Below are 18,531 nucleotides of genomic sequence, written 5' to 3'. Positions count from 1 at the left end.
GAGATGCTGAATAAAAACGCAGAGATGCTGAATACAAACGCAGAGATGCTGAATAAAAACGCAGAGATGCTGAATACAAACGCAGAGATGCTGAATACAAACGCAGAGATGCTGAATACAAACGCAGAGATGCTGAATACAAACGCAGAGATGCTGAATACAAACGCAGAGATGCTGAATACAAACGCAGAGATGCTGAATACAAACGCAGAGATGCTGAATACAAACGCAGAGATGCTGAATACAAACGCAGAGATGCTGAATAAAAACGCAGAGATGCTGAATACAAACGCAGAGATGCTGAATACAAACGCAGAGATGCTGAATAAAAACGCAGAGATGCTGAATACAAACGCAGAGATGCTGAATACAAACGCAGAGATGCTGAATACAAACGCAGAGATGCTGAATAAAAACGCAGAGATGCTGAATACAAACGCAGAGATGCTGAATACAAACGCAGAGATGCTGAATACAAACGCAGAGATGCTGAATACAAACGCAGAGATGCTGAATACAAACGCAGAGATGCTGAATACAAACGCAGAGATGCTGAATACAAACGCAGAGATGCTGAATAAAAACGCAGAGATGCTGAATACAAACGCAGAGATGCTGAATACAAACGCAGAGATGCTGAATACAAACGCAGAGATGCTGAATACAAACGCAGAGATGCTGAATACAAACGCAGAGATGCTGAATAAAAACGCAGAGATGCTGAATACAAACGCAGAGATGCTGAATACAAACGCAGAGATGCTGAATACAAACGCAGAGATGCTGAATACAAACGCAGAGATGCTGAATACAAACGCAGAGATGCTGAATAAAAACGCAGAGATGCTGAATACAAACGCAGAGATGCTGAATACAAACGCAGAGATGCTGAATACAAACGCAGAGATGCTGAATACAAACGCAGAGATGCTGAATACAAACGCAGAGATGCTGAATACAAACGCAGAGATGCTGAATACAAACGCAGAGATGCTGAATAAAAACGCAGAGATGCTGAATACAAACGCAGAGATGCTGAATACAAACGCAGAGATGCTGAATACAAACGCAGAGATGCTGAATACAAACGCAGAGATGCTGAATACAAACGCAGAGATGCTGAATAAAAACGCAGAGATGCTGAATACAAACGCAGAGATGCTGAATACAAACGCAGAGATGCTGAATACAAACGCAGAGATGCTGAATACAAACGCAGAGATGCTGAATACAAACGCAGAGATGCTGAATACAAACGCAGAGATGCTGAATACAAACGCAGAGATGCTGAATAAAAACGCAGAGATGCTGAATACAAACGCAGAGATGCTGAATACAAACGCAGAGATGCTGAATACAAACGCAGAGATGCTGAATAAAAACGCAGAGATGCTGAATAAAAACGCAGAGATGCTGAATACAAACGCAGAGATGCTGAATACAAACGCAGAGATGCTGAATACAAACGCAGAGATGCTGAATACAAACGCAGAGATGCTGAATACAAACGCAGAGATGCTGAATACAAACGCAGAGATGCTGAATACAAACGCAGAGATGCTGAATACAAACGCAGAGATGCTGAATACAAACGCAGAGATGCTGAATACAAACGCAGAGATGCTGAATACAAACGCAGAGATGCTGAATACAAACGCAGAGATGCTGAATACAAACGCAGAGATGCTGAATACAAACGCAGAGATGCTGAATACAAACGCAGAGATGCTGAATACAAACGCAGAGATGCTGAATAAAAACGCAGAGATGCTGAATACAAACGCAGAGATGCTGAATACAAACGCAGAGATGCTGAATAAAAACGCAGAGATGCTGAATACAAACGCAGAGATGCTGAATACAAACGCAGAGATGCTGAATAAAAACGCAGAGATGCTGAATACAAACGCAGAGATGCTGAATACAAACGCAGAGATGCTGAATACAAACGCAGAGATGCTGAATACAAACGCAGAGATGCTGAATACAAACGCAGAGATGCTGAATAAAAACGCAGAGATGCTGAATACAAACGCAGAGATGCTGAATACAAACGCAGAGATGCTGAATAAAAACGCAGAGATGCTGAATACAAACGCAGAGATGCTGAATACAAACGCAGAGATGCTGAATAAAAACGCAGAGATGCTGAATACAAACGCAGAGATGCTGAATACAAACGCAGAGATGCTGAATACAAACGCAGAGATGCTGAATAAAAACGCAGAGATGCTGAATAAAAACGCAGAGATGCTGAATACAAACGCAGAGATGCTGAATACAAACGCAGAGATGCTGAATACAAACGCAGATATGCTGAATACAAACGCAGAGATGCTGAATACAAACGCAGAGATGCTGAATACAAACGCAGAGATGCTGAATACAAACGCAGAGATGCTGAATACAAACGCAGAGATGCTGAATACAAACGCAGAGATGCTGAATACAAACGCAGAGATGCTGAATAAAAACGCAGAGATGCTGAATACAAACGCAGAGATGCTGAATACAAACGCAGAGATGCTGAATAAAAACGCAGAGATGCTGAATACAAACGCAGAGATGCTGAATACAAACGCAGAGATGCTGAATACAAACGCAGAGATGCTGAATAAAAACGCAGAGATGCTGAATACAAACGCAGAGATGCTGAATACAAACGCAGAGATGCTGAATACAAACGCAGAGATGCTGAATACAAACGCAGAGATGCTGAATACAAACGCAGAGATGCTGAATACAAACGCAGAGATGCTGAATACAAACGCAGAGATGCTGAATACAAACGCAGAGATGCTGAATAAAAACGCAGAGATGCTGAATACAAACGCAGAGATGCTGAATACAAACGCAGAGATGCTGAATAAAAACGCAGAGATGCTGAATACAAACGCAGAGATGCTGAATACAAACGCAGAGATGCTGAATACAAACGCAGAGATGCTGAATAAAAACGCAGAGATGCTGAATAAAAACGCAGAGATGCTGAATACAAACGCAGAGATGCTGAATACAAACGCAGAGATGCTGAATACAAACGCAGAGATGCTGAATACAAACGCAGAGATGCTGAATACAAACGCAGAGATGCTGAATACAAACGCAGAGATGCTGAATACAAACGCAGAGATGCTGAATACAAACGCAGAGATGCTGAATACAAACGCAGAGATGCTGAATACAAACGCAGAGATGCTGAATACAAACGCAGAGATGCTGAATACAAACGCAGAGATGCTGAATAAAAACGCAGAGATGCTGAATACAAACGCAGAGATGCTGAATACAAACGCAGAGATGCTGAATACAAACGCAGAGATGCTGAATAAAAACGCAGAGATGCTGAATAAAAACGCAGAGATGCTGAATACAAACGCAGAGATGCTGAATACAAACGCAGAGATGCTGAATACAAACGCAGAGATGCTGAATACAAACGCAGAGATGCTGAATACAAACGCAGAGATGCTGAATAAAAACGCAGAGATGCTGAATACAAACGCAGAGATGCTGAATACAAACGCAGAGATGCTGAATACAAACGCAGAGATGCTGAATACAAACGCAGAGATGCTGAATACAAACGCAGAGATGCTGAATACAAACGCAGAGATGCTGAATACAAACGCAGAGATGCTGAATACAAACGCAGAGATGCTGAATACAAACGCAGAGATGCTGAATACAAACGCAGAGATGCTGAATACAAACGCAGAGATGCTGAATACAAACGCAGAGATGCTGAATACAAACGCAGAGATGCTGAATACAAACGCAGAGATGCTGAATACAAACGCAGAGATGCTGAATAAAAACGCAGAGATGCTGAATACAAACGCAGAGATGCTGAATAAAAACGCAGAGATGCTGAATACAAACGCAGAGATGCTGAATACAAACGCAGAGATGCTGAATACAAACGCAGAGATGCTGAATAAAAACGCAGAGATGCTGAATACAAACGCAGAGATGCTGAATACAAACGCAGAGATGCTGAATACAAACGCAGAGATGCTGAATACAAACGCAGAGATGCTGAATACAAACGCAGAGATGCTGAATAAAAACGCAGAGATGCTGAATACAAACGCAGAGATGCTGAATACAAACGCAGAGATGCTGAATAAAAACGCAGAGATGCTGAATACAAACGCAGAGATGCTGAATAAAAACGCAGAGATGCTGAATACAAACGCAGAGATGCCCTATTCCCGAATGTGTTGTGCGAAATGCAAAGCCTGTATTGTTTTCGTGATTTGGGGGAATAGATAGACGGCGTTACTCACGTGATGTACAGCATCTGAACACTGAACGCATTACAGCTTGTGTACATATGCATCCATTTATGTTAATCCACTACGTGCTGTGTTAGGGCCTTCTCACACCGTGTGAGTCGTGGGAATTATTAGACCAAACTTCGCCACGCTGTTCAGGTGCAGGTTGGTGCAGGTGCTAATCATAGATGTGGGAGCATAGCAATACTACTCAGTGCTGTACAACAATACATGTTTCTGCATTTCTGCAAACCACGTAGGCCCGCAGCCTCTATAACACCCGATACTTTTTGATTCTTTCGGTGAAGTCGCGTAGGTATAGCAGTTCCACTGCTGGATTATATTGTTTTCCGCCTGAGGATGACCGCTTGTGTTGCGGTCGAAACGTCGGGATTTATTGTATTTTTCTACCTACGTGACTTTACCAAAAGAACCAAAGAGTATGGATTCCTGCAGTCACGAAAGCTTCAAATCTACAACACCTGTTATGCATGATAGTCGCCTATCCAACCACTATCTTGCCTTGAACATGCTTAGCTTGCGAAATCTGACGGGATTGGGTGCATTCCAATTGATTTGGTCATAAGCGTGCGTAGCTTGTACGATTTGGAAATTTGCGTCGCAATTCCCTATGCGCCGCATAATATCTGGGAGATACAAGCCCAGCATCATGAACAATTTACAGTGACAATTCATGAGGTCTGATCCTGCTTGCCAACACGCAATCTGTTTCCAGAATTGTGACACTTGTCAACACACAAAATGTCATTCCACTGCCAAGGATTGTAGAAAATGTGCTGTCTTAGCATTAGTTTATTGTTGTAATAAATAATATGCAATGCTCTGCTCCGCGACCAAAAAATCAAATACCGTGTTGGTTCATCAACCTATCCAAATTCTGGAGCCAAAGTTATCCAGCAGCATTTGATTTAATGGAAAGTCGTGGCCTGGGTTTTACTTGCTCGGAGGCCACAACAATGCTGATGAAGACTCAACATGTCTAATCTGGATTTAAAGCTTTCGTGACTGCAGGGATTCATCATCTTGGTTCTTTCGGTAAAGTCACGTAGAAGGGAAATAATAAAATAATAAAAATAAAACATAATACAATAATTCTCACGACGTTTCGGCCACAACGCAAGCAGCCGTCCTCAGGTGAAGAACAAGTCTGTCAGACGCTGTCTTCCCGACAGACTTGTTCTTCACCTGAGGACGGCTGCTTGCGTTGTGGCCGAAACGTCGTGAGAATTATTTAATAATGTTTTATTTTTATTATTTTATTATTTCCCTTCTACGTGACTTTACCGAAAGAACCAAGATGATGTCTAATCTGGTCTTGGGGTTTAATGACTATATAAACTTTGCTGGGATATGTATATTGATCCAGACGACACCTACCAATAGATCTAAATGTTTTATCTTTGGTGGAAAAATACACCCTTGTGATTAAGACACAATAGGTTTCCATACAAATTCAAGCAAGGTAACATGCAATCTGATTACACAAGCCTGTTTTACGTTTCTTTAATGTGTAGCGGTTTCCCCCAATTTTGTCTCAATTGTACTATCGATACGATAGCATGAGACAAATATTAAATTCGGAACTCTCGGAGAGACACGTGTTATAAAGATCACAGAACTACCGTGTGGTATAAATTCAAGCGACCTCTGATCACTCAAGGGCTCTTCACTCTCCGCACCCACCCTGCTACACGGAGTAATGTTGGTCGCAAACCGGATTTGTGCAAAAAGTAAATATTTAGAGGGTTTTTTTTAGTCGTTGGTTACCAGGCTGAGACCATCAGCTCGCTACAATTGAGAATAATTGGCGGTTGCCTACCATAGAACCCATGATCTCAGCGGTGCCATATCGGTGCTGATTCCCTGGGCTTGATAAAAAAAAACACATTCCAGCGGAGGGAGCTGGTATGAACGTTGGGTTGCTCGGTCAATGGCCAGAGTCAACGGCGGCGTGGTGTATTCTGCAAATATGCCCGACTGTGAGGGCGGTCACAAACCGGCGTGAGTAGGTTAAACGTTGAGTTTTATAAGGGCACTACGGGGTGACCAGCCCCTCCCCACCCAGCCCCACCCCTCCCACCCCCACCCAGCCCCACCCTCCCCACCCAGCCCCTCCCCACCCTCCCCACCCAGCTCCTCCCCACCCTCCCCACCCCACCCAGCCCCTCCCCACCCTCCCCACCCCACCCAGACCCTCCCCACCCTCCCCACCCCACCCAGCCCCTCCCCACCCTCCCCTCCCCTCCCCACCCACCCAGCCCCTCCCTGCCCACCCAGCCCCTCCCTGCACGACGGACGGACATAATAATCTCCTGTGGGCTGGTGTAACCAGAGGTTCCTACCAGTAAAAATCTGATTTGCCAATACCTGGACATATACTGTATTGGGTGTATGTTCCGCCAGAGGGCGCAATGAAACATATGGCGCCGTACTCACAAACCCTCAGCGTTGACCACTTACTATATATACTGGACTGTAACAACCTGTGTATACTGTTGACAGCCTGACTGCCGGTGTTGTGACAGTGTAAGCGGCTGGTGATGGTGTGTTTGACTGCGATGGTGCGTGTATAAAAATGTGTGTGATGATGATGTGTTGATGATGGTTCCTGCCTGTGATGGTGTGCGTGTGAGAGTGATGGTGTGGGTGGTGGTGATTATATTTGCCTGTGATGGTGTGAGAGTGATGGTGCGGGTATTGGTGATGATCTCTGCCGGTGATGGTGTGTGAGTGATGGTGCGAGTATTGGTGATGTTCTCTGTCGGTGATGGTGTGTGAGTGATGGTGCGGGTATTGGTGATGATCTCTGTCGGTGATGGTGTGTGAGTGATGGTGCGGGTATTGGTGATGTTCTCTGTCGGTGATGGTGTGAGAGTGATGGTGCGGGTATTGGTGATGATCTCTGTCGGTGATGGTGTGAGAGTGATGGTGCGGGTATTGGTGATGATCTCTGTCGGTGATGGTGTGAGAGTGATGGTGCGGGTATTGGTGATGATCTCTGCCGGTGATGGTGTGAGAGTGATGGTGGGGGTATTGGTGATGATCTCTGTCGGTGATGGTGTGTGAGTGATGGTGGGGGTATTGGTGATGATCTCTGTCGGTGATGGTGTGAGAGTGATGGTGGTGGTATTGGTGATGATCTCTGCCTGTGATGGTGTGAGAGTGATGGTGCGAGTATTGGTGATGATCTCTGTCGGTGATGGTGTGTGAGTGATGGTGCGAGTATTGGTGATGATCTCTGTCGGTGATGGTGTGTGAGTGATGGTGCGGGTATTGGTGATGATCTCTGTCGGTGATGGTGTGTGAGTGATGGTGCGGGTATTGGTGATGATCTCTGTCGGTGATGGTGTGTGAGTGATGGTGCGGGTATTGGTGATGTTCTCTGTCGGTGATGGTGTGTGAGTGATGGTGCGGGTATTGGTGATGATCTCTGTCGGTGATGGTGTGAAAGTGATGGTGGGGGTATTGGTGATAATCTCTGCCGGTGATGGTGTGTGAGTGATGGTTGGTGTATTGTTGATTATATCTGCATGTGATGGCGTGTGCCGTTGATGATCTGTCCACATGTGATAGTCCGGTGTTCTTACAACGCCTCAGAAGCTTAGGTCATTATAATAACAGCTTCTTAGCCTTAGCTGATGGTGCGGCTGATATTTTTGGCTGGAATGTTTCTACGCCACAATATACAACACTCATGCCAGGCTAGGTGGACTTTAACAAAAGTGACGTGTTAAAAGCATACAAAGATCCCCCGTATAGCCTGAACAGATTGTTGGGGCAATTGCTGTTAAGCGAGTATCACCTACGAAGGCCACTGGCACTGTGGCACACGAGGGGGTAGATGGCCAGCACCAAGCCCGGCCGCCTTTGTCTCCCCAGTGGCGATGCCCACTACACACCTCACCAGGTGCTCATTTGAGGCTGAGTCCGTGAGCGGGAATCGAACCCGGCTCGTCGGTGTCCGTAGCGCTGCGCGCTGACCGCTACAACCACCGCTCCCCGCACACGCGCACAGACACAGACCCAGTCACGCACAGGCAGACCCCATCATCATCCATCAACGGCTCAGCCTCCTCCTCACAGCCTCCCCCCACCACCACCACCACCCCACCGCCTATCCTGGGTCCCGACCTCTCACGGACAAAATCAAGATCAATTGCGGCAATAAAAGCCGGGCGGGCGATGCTCGTAACTCGCGGGCGGGGAAACGTTTTTTTTCTTTAGCGGGGAAACAAAACCCCGACATTGGGATCGTGATCCCTCTCGTCCCTCTCACACACACACACTGAACAATACTAATAACAACAAACAACAACAACACCAACAACAACGGTGATGTGCGTCTCACACACATCTCACGCATGAGGCGTGTGTCTCGAGGCACTTTGGTCTAGTCCTCACTGCTGGGACATCTGTGAAGAAAATAACAAAAAATTGCTTCGTCGCTCATCGGATTCATCCAGTGTAAATTAATATTCTGATTCTGAAAAAAATATGCAGAATCTAAATATTCAAATATATTATTGTGAAAAATGTTAAGATTCCGACTTGCTGTGCTCTCTCTCAGTGTAGCTCGCACGGTGCTGTAAAGTGATAGAATGGAGTTGAGGAAAAGGGAATCTTAGAGACATTATTAAGATTCAAATTCCACGCTCGACCCCATGCTAGATCCCGGGCGCCACGGTGGCAAGATGTTAACAACCTCGCGTGGTATACAGGAGGTCGTGGGTTCGATCCCGACCCTGACGCCTGCTGTATGTGGAGTTTGCGGTGTCTCTTTCCCCGTAAGTCGCGTGGATTTTTCTCCAGGTCCTCCGGTTTTCCCCTCCACATTTAGAACCCACGTGCGTTTAGATCATTTGGCTGCTATACATTTCCACGTGATGATAAGCCACTTCGTTGAGCTATCATTTGTGATGGCCAGGTCCCTTCTGTGGGCCTTACCTGGTAAAAAATAAAACATAGTTGATATATCGCGCCACAATGCCACAGCAGATTATCACGCATTGCCCGTGCGTGAGAATTACCCATCACATAATACTGTACACACATCTCGGCCAGGCTTCCCAAGAGTGTTTGAAAAATGCAGAGGTTATCATTTCCGCTGGTTTCTCACGCAGCCACGAGTAAACCGCACTTCAAACACTGCACACTCACGTATTGAAAACAAGTCGGCGATTTATTCTCGCTCTAAATTAGCACGCGGTGCGTAGCGGCTCCCGTTTAAAGCCCTGAAGCCAGTTGTGGATGTCCACGTTTTTATGGCAGAGTTGAGTCTATCTATAGGACAGCGGCTCTTGACTCCCACCTCACCCCCCTCAAAGTGGCACTAACTTTTTTCGACCCTGGTGGGATGATGGGCTAATCGTCTTATTACATGCATTTTTTGTTATTAACCAGTGCTAATTTATCTGAATTATTTTTGACTCGCTGATAGACTGGAATAAATAAGCATATCCAAGTCAGTGTATGACGTCTGGCCAATGCAACGACCAACGTTGACCGAACGTTTGCATTTTTACTGGGTAAGTAATTAAATATTGGCTTTCCAGACCCACATTACCAAGCAACATTTGTTCAATTAAACAAGCGAACGATGGAGCGGTTCGACCTTCTGAGTCTCATCAGCAGAGTTAGGCTTGTTATTGGCAAGAGCACTCCGTATACAATACGCCAATATGATTAAAGCAATATCTCTTCTTGGTTCTTTCGGTAAAGTCACGTAGAAGGGAAATAATAAAATAATAAAAATAAACATAATAAAATAATTCTCACGACGTGTCGGCCACAACGCAAGTAGCCGTCTTCAGGTGGAGAACAGGTCTGTCAAGTAGACAGAGTCTGAATGGCACGCTGTCTACTTGACAGACCTGTTCTCCACCTGAAGACGGCTGCTTGCGTTGTGGCCGAGACGTCGTGAGAATTATTTTATTATGTTTATTTTTATTATTTTATTACTTCCCTTCTACGTGACTTTACCGAAAGAACCAAGAAGATGAATCCCTGCAGTCACGAAAGCTTTAAATCGAAATTTAAGCAATATACTTCCCCATTGTGGTCCATGGTGATGCTGACACAGTAAACATAGAATATTAGACCAACGTTCATCCGACGTCGCCCGACGGTTCCAACCACACGTCGTTGGCCCAACGTGGCATGTTTACTCGGTAATTAGTTTGTTCTAGATTTGAACCTTTCGTGACTGCAAGGAATCATATTCTTAGGTTTTTTCGGTAAAGTCACGTAGGTAAAACATCAAAATTAATGAAAATAAAATAAAATAAAATGTTGTTTTATTTTATTTTATTTTCATTAATTTTGATGTTTTACCTACGTGACTTTACCGAAAAAACCTAAGAATATAATTAGTTTGTGCATATTAATATAGCTGGTTACAAGCAGTCATGAAGTTACTAATTCAATCGTCATTTTAAAGTGCATGTTGAAGACCTCTGTCCACTCCACCCATGACGAGTGGCTGCCACATCCATCCGCTACGTTCCTCCGTCACGCCAAACACTCATTGATAGAATTGTCCAAACATTCAAATTGGCCCTTTTGAAAACTATTCCTGAGACACCGATGCAGCTTTCTTCCATAAAGGTAGTTGTTTTTATCTTACCGCAAAGCTCACTGCTTTTCCCATTCAACAAACCGCTTGTGTATTCAGTGTATATAATATTGAGATGTCCTTGCGTCTAGATGCTTAATGAGTTAAATTGTGTCATATCTTCCACTGACATTAACTCCATGAGCCTTGAGAATTAACATCGGCTCCTACAGAATATCTCCATTGCAGTCTGGGTTGGAATCTTGGGGATTCAAAGTGACTCCTAAGAATATTGGGTACGTCAGCTTGGCTGTCCGAGCCTCAAGGTTTAATAGGCCAAATTAAGCCGACACATTCTGGTGGTTCCATGTGTCCCCGTGAGCCGAAGTTTTAACAATGTGACCCAAAGGATCATAAGTGGTTTAATCTACTTGTATACGCCTCATAAATTAACTATGAAACATACAATTTTCAGGGATTTTTTTGGCTTGTGTTGTATCATTTATACAATAATGCAATGTATTCATTAATTTATCTCGGAGAGCCTCACAGTCTAAGGGATAGAAAATCGGAGTAGTGCAGTGAGTACCAGAAGAAAATCCACCACGATGAGAAGAAGGTAAAAAACACTTAAAGATCCGCACAAATGGTTTCATAAATCTACTTCCTGTATTGTGATCTCGTGGTGTTTCGGACTTTCACAAATGTTAGTGAGCCACTAACCAGCCCTTGCCTCCAAAGCACTGGCTAAGAACCGTGTCATGATGTTATGCATCTTGTCGGGCATGCTTTAGTTTAGCTCCGTGAGCCTTGGGCACTTCCCCAGAATCCTGAGGCTCCTGTTATATTTGCCCTGGTGGACCAGGATGGAATTTTGGACGGGGGTTTCTGCGTAATGCCTTGCGGTGTAAATATGTTTGACCGCAGCGCGTGGCGGCTTCAGTGAGGCATGAGGAACAACTGGTGAGAGACCATCAGGGCAGAGAGCGCGGAGAGTGGGGAGAGAGCGGGGGAGAGGCAACAGGGAGGAGAGAGAGAGATGAATAGGACAGAGAGAGAGATAGGCGTTAGAGGGAGAGAGAAGGGAAGGGAGGGAGTGGAGCTAGATATAGATTTTTAGAGAGGGAGAGGTGCTTACAGGGAGGGATGTAGAGTGGTAGAGAGAGAGGACGAGAGATGCAGGGAGGAGAAACTGAGCAGAGGCAGACAGCGGGAGGGAGATATTGAAAGGGATGGAGATAGGCGACCTCGCGATGGGGAGGATATAGAGAGAGAAAGGGAGAGGCAGGGTGGGAGAAAGAAAGAAACAAGGATGGGAGAGAGATAAGGCGGAGAACAGGGAATCGGCGCTGGGAAAGAGGCAGAGAGGAGGGACGGAGACGGTGGGGGAGTGGGGAGAGGAGAGGGGAGCTCGTTCCACGTGGCTGGGTCCGTCTCGCCACATCAATCCGACACGACCCATGCCCGCGGCCCACAACGCGTGCCTTTTACTCTCCCCCCCCTGACTCGTCTTCTCTTCCTCCTCATTATCATGTGTCTGTCTGTGATATATGTGCGTGTGGCTGCGTGTGGTATGTGTGGGGAGCGGTAGTGTAGCGGTTCGTGCGCTGCGCGACGAACCCGCCGATCTGAGTTCGATTCCCACTCACGGCCAACCCCGGTAACAGCGATTATCTGATCCGGTCCTGCCGCCCCCCCCCCCCTCTAGATCGACTCAGCCTCAAATGAGTATTTGGTGCGATGTGTAAACATTGCCACTAGGGATACAAAGGCGGCCGGGCGTGGTGTTACCCACCCCCCCTCGTGTGCCGTTGCGGGCCTTCAGAGGTGCTCGCTAACAGCACTTGCCCCAACAGTCTTAAGGCTAAAGTCACGTAGAAGGGAAATAATAAAATAATAGAAACAATAAAAAAATTGTTTCTTAATTATTGTTAATAAAATTATTTATTGTTTTATATTTGTAATATTTTTTTTATTTTTGTATTTCCCTGCTACGTGACTTTTACCGAAAGAACCAAGAATACGATTCCCTGCAGTCACGAAAGCTTTAAATCAAAAGTCTTAAGGCTTTATATGTTTGCATGTGAGTGACCTCTTGTGTCGTTGTGTTTGCACGTGTGTGTGAATACGTGCGTGGTATATAGACTGTATACTATACGTGTGGTGTATTGTGCGTGTGTGTGTTTTTGCAGCGTGTCGTTGTGTTTGCACGTGTGTGTGTGTGAATACGTGCGTGGTATATAGACTGTATACTATACGTGTGGTGTATTGTGCGTGTGTGTGTTTGCAGCGTGTCGACTCAGCGTCTCCACGCCGACACTGGTGGTGTGAAGGCGATCACCTCCCAGCCGTCAGTCAGAGGCAGCCTTAATAGGTGCTCGCTAACAAGCAGGAAGCATGTAGGAGCTGGGAGAGTTGCTATTTGTAGTTTTTTTTTGGGGGGGGGGTAGTCCCAAGGCGACCTTCGTTTATGTCCACGCTGTCTCTCTCGTCCCCTCACCCCCCTCCCCTCCTGCCCACCCCCAGCCACGGATTAGGGGCCCTGAAGCGGGGCACCAACATATTTATACCAGGATATGGATGCACCTAGCTTGGCACCAAGCTAGCCGTGCCGTGGTGGTGGTGCTGCTGCTACTTCTCTCTCTCTCTCTCCCACAGACACAGACCTCTCACATTGTCACATCAAAGACAAAGATCATCCCCGTATAGCCTGAACAGACTGTTGGGTGTTGGGGAAAGTGCTGTTAGCGAATACACATGAAGGCCGCACGGCACACGTGATGTTTACACACCGCACCAGGTACTCGTTTGAGATTGAGTCGACCTCGGGGAGGCTGTGAACTTGGCTCGCCGGATTCGAAGCGCAGCGCGCTAACCGCTCCACTGCCAATCCCCACATTGTCGCATCTCACAACCCTCACCGCCACACCCGACTCACACCTCTCTCACCGTGACATCTTTCTCGCTCTCTCCTCTCTCACGCTTACACATATCTCTCTCTGAAACACATCTCCCAGAGATACTTCACCTCGCGCGCTCACACCTCTCCCACACTCACACCGTCACTAACACACTCACACCGCCTCTCTCACACACCCGCACTCACACACTCACACACTCACACCGCCTCTCCCACACTCACACACCGCCTCTCCCGCACTCACACACCCACACCGCCTATCCTACACTCACACACTCACACACCGCCTCTCCTGCACTGACACACCCACACCGCCTCTCCCACACTCACACACCCACACCGTCACTCACACACCCACACACCGCCTCTCACACACTCACACACCCACACCGTCACTCACACACCCACACCGTCACACACACTCACACACCCACACCGCCTCTCCCGCACTCACACACTCACACCGCCTCTCACACACTCACACACCCACACCGCCTCTCCCGCACTCACACACTCACACGCCTCTCCCGCACTCACACACCCACACCGTCTCTCCCGCACTCATACACGCGCACCGTCTCTCTCGCACCGCGGTGGCGAGACGTTAACTACCTCGCCTGGTATGCAGGAGGTCGTGAATTCGATCCCGACCCTGGCGCCTGTTGTGATATTTCGAGTGTGTGTGTCCCTCTCCCCGTGGCCGCGTGGATTTTTCTCCGGGTCCTCCGTTTTTTTCGTCCCTATTTAGAATCAACGTGCGTTTCGAGTATTTAGCTCCTATACATTGTTTCACGTGATGATAAGCCACGTCGTTGTGCAATCATTTCTGACCAGGTGGCTTTCTGACAAAAAGCTATATAGCTAATTTGACATTACCTGGTCAAATAGAAAAAAAGTTATTATAGTCTTACTATAACGCCGATGCACATCTCTCACACATCTCCGTCTGATCCCTCCTGCACACCTCACATCGTTATCACCCCAGCACCACCTCTTTCTGTCCCACTCATTCGGGGTGGGCAATTGTTGGCGGCCATCCAAGGACGCTAAGCCGTTTCAGGGGCGGCCAAGAATGCTACAGTCCTTAGCTCGCGTTAGGGAGGCGACGTACGGCGTGCGTATGACAGGCAGCGCACACACACGGTGGCAATATGTTAACTACATCGCCTGGTATACAGGGGATCGTTGTGGGGTCGAACCCGACCCTGACGCCTGTTGTATATTTGGAGTTTGCGTGTCTCTCTCCCCGCGGTCGCGTGGATTCTTCTCCGGGTCCTCCGGTTTGTCCTTCCACATTTATAATTATCAACGTGCGTTTATGGTATTTGGCTGATATAAATTTCCACGTGATAAGCCACTCCGTTGAACTGCTATTTGTGGCCAGGTAACTTAAAAAAAAATAGATATATAGCTCAGTGGGCCTTATCTGGTAAAATAAAAGTGGTATGATTCATAACAAGTTTATAACACACACACACACGGAGTCGCGAATATTAGAGCAACTTTCAGCACTCGCTCAATTCTTTGTTTGCCGCCAATCTACGCTGGTGCTGGGGAGCCTATAATACAACGTGCATACCAGGCATGGGCAGAGACAGTTCTCGAAACTTCCCAAGGCGGGGAGGTGACCATCGCCCTCCCCCACCCCATCCTGGATCCACCACTGGGCATGGCCATACTTTGGTTCTTCAAATGCGTGCTTAGACAATTCCCAAAGCTTTGGGTGGGAAGGGACATCCCGAGGTATGAACAAGACGCAAAATCCGCCGGACACCCTCATCACACAAAGTAGACTGGAGACCAAGAGCGGTTACAGCAGCGTGTTCAAGTAGACACAAGTACAGACAGTCCTCGACTTACGAACTCCCGACTTACAAACACCAGCACTTACGAACCAGCTTCCATAAAAACTCGATTTTTTTTTTTACTTTGACTTAAAACGCGAACTCGAGCTTGCAAACTGAACCGCGGAACTATTTTGTTCAGCTGAGCGATCCTCCGCGAGATGTAATGAGTCAGCCTCGTGCTGGGCGTGAGTGTGTGTGTGTGGTAATTTAAATACAGTACATTATTGTGTCCCGACTTACAAACCGCTCGACTTACGAACGGGTCTCGGCAACGAATTATGTTCGTACGTCGAGGACTGCCCTAGAGTTTTTTGACTGGCTTGGCCTCACGTATTATCGAAACGTATATATAATAGGCGACGTTTCAGGCAATGACCCCTCTTCACAGCACACAGAGAGGCCAGAGAGGTATGCTATGTTCTTTGAAGAAGAGTCATTGCCTAAAACATCACATTATATACTCTTTATTTTTAGGCCACAATATTATTGACGAAGATAGTTTTTTTTTACTTGTTATGTTTGCTTGTGCACCACTGCCAACGCAGCAGCAGTATTACCAGATACATCACAGACATCGGTGTTTAGATACAAAAAAAATGACACCAGTTTTCAGCACTTGCGTTATTTCCCCTGACGGTTCCGAGTTGGTGCCAGATAGATTTCACGTTCTATTAATTGGTCTCTGTCTCACGCCCAAACCCTGGGGTCACTACATGCCCCGTACAGCTACGCAGTGACACCACAAAAAGAACAATCAATGGCCTGCGCTTTAATTCCAACGTCGGTCGTCGTGCTCATAACAGATCTTGCCGCCTATAAACGGGGTGGAAAATTACGAAGGCGATAACTGAACACTCGGTTACATTCCAGCAGGATAACACGAGTATAATATAATGCGACAAACTTCATCGCTGCGAGCTCCAAAACGGGTGAGCGAATCATAAGTGAAATGGGGGGTTGGAGAGAAGATAAGAGGCCAGGAGACAGCGATTGTGCTAGGCCATCGTGGTTAGAGATCATGTTGCAATGCTCTGTGTGTTGAACTTCTTTCGCACCGTACGTAGCCAAACGTGCTAATCGAAGGTGCGGGGAAGGACAACAAATTGGAGAAAGTGTTTCGCCCCCTGACGCTGATCTCAATTAGAAATGGTTTTCAGATGTTAAAACAAATATTGATTTCGGGATTTTTTGTTTGTTAAGGTCAATGTTGGATAACAACAACAAAAATTGGACCGTCAGATGTTTGGATCACAATGCAATCACGTGACGTGGCTTCGTACGAGAAAAGTAATGTCGACCGATGTCACGTGACGTGAAGTTGTGGCAAACTTTCTCATCAAACCAAAATATTCCGAAAAAGAAAAAAAATCCGCATCATTTGAAAAATGTCATATTGAGGCGCAGTTTAGCGATTTTTTCACATTCTTAAAAAAAATGGTAACATCCCAAATCTCCATCACTCGAGCCAAACGTGGCTTTTCCCCTCTTCTCAACCTCATTCCCTCCGAAGTTTTCAGCGACGCGAGCACTCCACCAACACGCGGTCACACGAATCCCAACATTTTGCCCACAACCACCACCCCCCACACCCCCCACATCCCGCGTGCTCCACGTCCCCACTCGACGATCCCCGTAAGGGGGGGGGGGGGTCCTCCTGGGGGGGGGTCCCCCTACAGAGCGATTCCGTCACTTGGCGTCGATCGCTGGAGCGGGGTTTCAACCGCTCGCGTCGAGGCAAACACGACCGTGCATATAAAATACAACAACAAAAAACAACGATTCCAGCTAAGACTCCACCTATCGATTAATCGTGCAATCGACGCAGGCTTGTTTGGCAGGCAATTAGTCGCTAAAGTTGGTGCGTGCAAATGTGATTGAGTATTTGGCATCTTAAACGCATTGAGTATGCGTTTTAGAGTATTTGGCTGCTAAACATTTCCGCGCGATAAGCCGCTTCGTTGAGCTATCGTCTGTGGCCAGGTTGCTTAGTGGGACTTACCTGGTAAAATAAAAAAATATTTTAGTTTAAGTTTATAGATTGCATTTAAACGATTGGGGAAGATGCCGTGGAGTTTGTGATTCGCAAGGATAGAGCAGGCGGAATTTGCCGGAGCAGAGTAACGATTCTAACATTGAGGTTTGTTTTCTCGTCCCGTTTAACTTCTCTCGCTTTCTGCTTCTGTCAAATGCATTGTCGCATTTGCATATACAGTCATTTGAATACATTGTAAATGATACTCAGTGGCACAATCTAATGCGTGCACCAACAGCGTAAGAATCGCTTTCAGTCGATGATTCGATTAATCAATATTCGCCTTGCAAAGTGGCTTACACTGTGAGCTCAACTTTCATCCTCGTGAAACAAGGGTTCTGTGTGGGATGAGACGAGCTTTCTGTAATGAATGGGATGAGGGTTCTGTATTGCACAAGATGTAGAAGTATGTATCTTATCAGACAAGGAGATGAGAACAGGGTTTTGTATGGGCTTTAGATGAGGATGTTGTATGTAGTAGGACGTGACAAGGATTCTGTATGGGATTCGACAAAGGTATGGGATGAGGGCTCGATAATTGGATGATACTAAGATTCTGTATAAGAGACGAGGCTTCTATATGGGATGAGAAAATGCTTCTCTATGGGATGGTGTGATGTAGTTTATAATTTTCATAACCCCTTTTCAACAATAAACGGATTCTCAAGGGCTCTACATTGGATGCGTTAGGGGTTCGATATGGGACGAGACTCGTTTTCTCGACTTCAGAATTAATCTCAAAGCCGTCGATCCGCCTGTTAAAAGTCGACTTCAAACGACGACTAACCCTGCTCTATACCCGGGCAAAACGGCGATTCCTCCATCGCCGCGTGCGCGTTGTCGTCTTCCTGTCGGTGACAACGTCGAGTCGAACCGACGCGCGA

This window comes from Lampetra fluviatilis, chromosome 5, assembly GCF_964198595.1.
Source record: "Lampetra fluviatilis chromosome 5, kcLamFluv1.1, whole genome shotgun sequence".
Lineage (NCBI taxonomy): Eukaryota > Metazoa > Chordata > Hyperoartia > Petromyzontiformes > Petromyzontidae > Lampetra > Lampetra fluviatilis.
Note: the sequence above shows the minus strand (reverse complement) of the source record.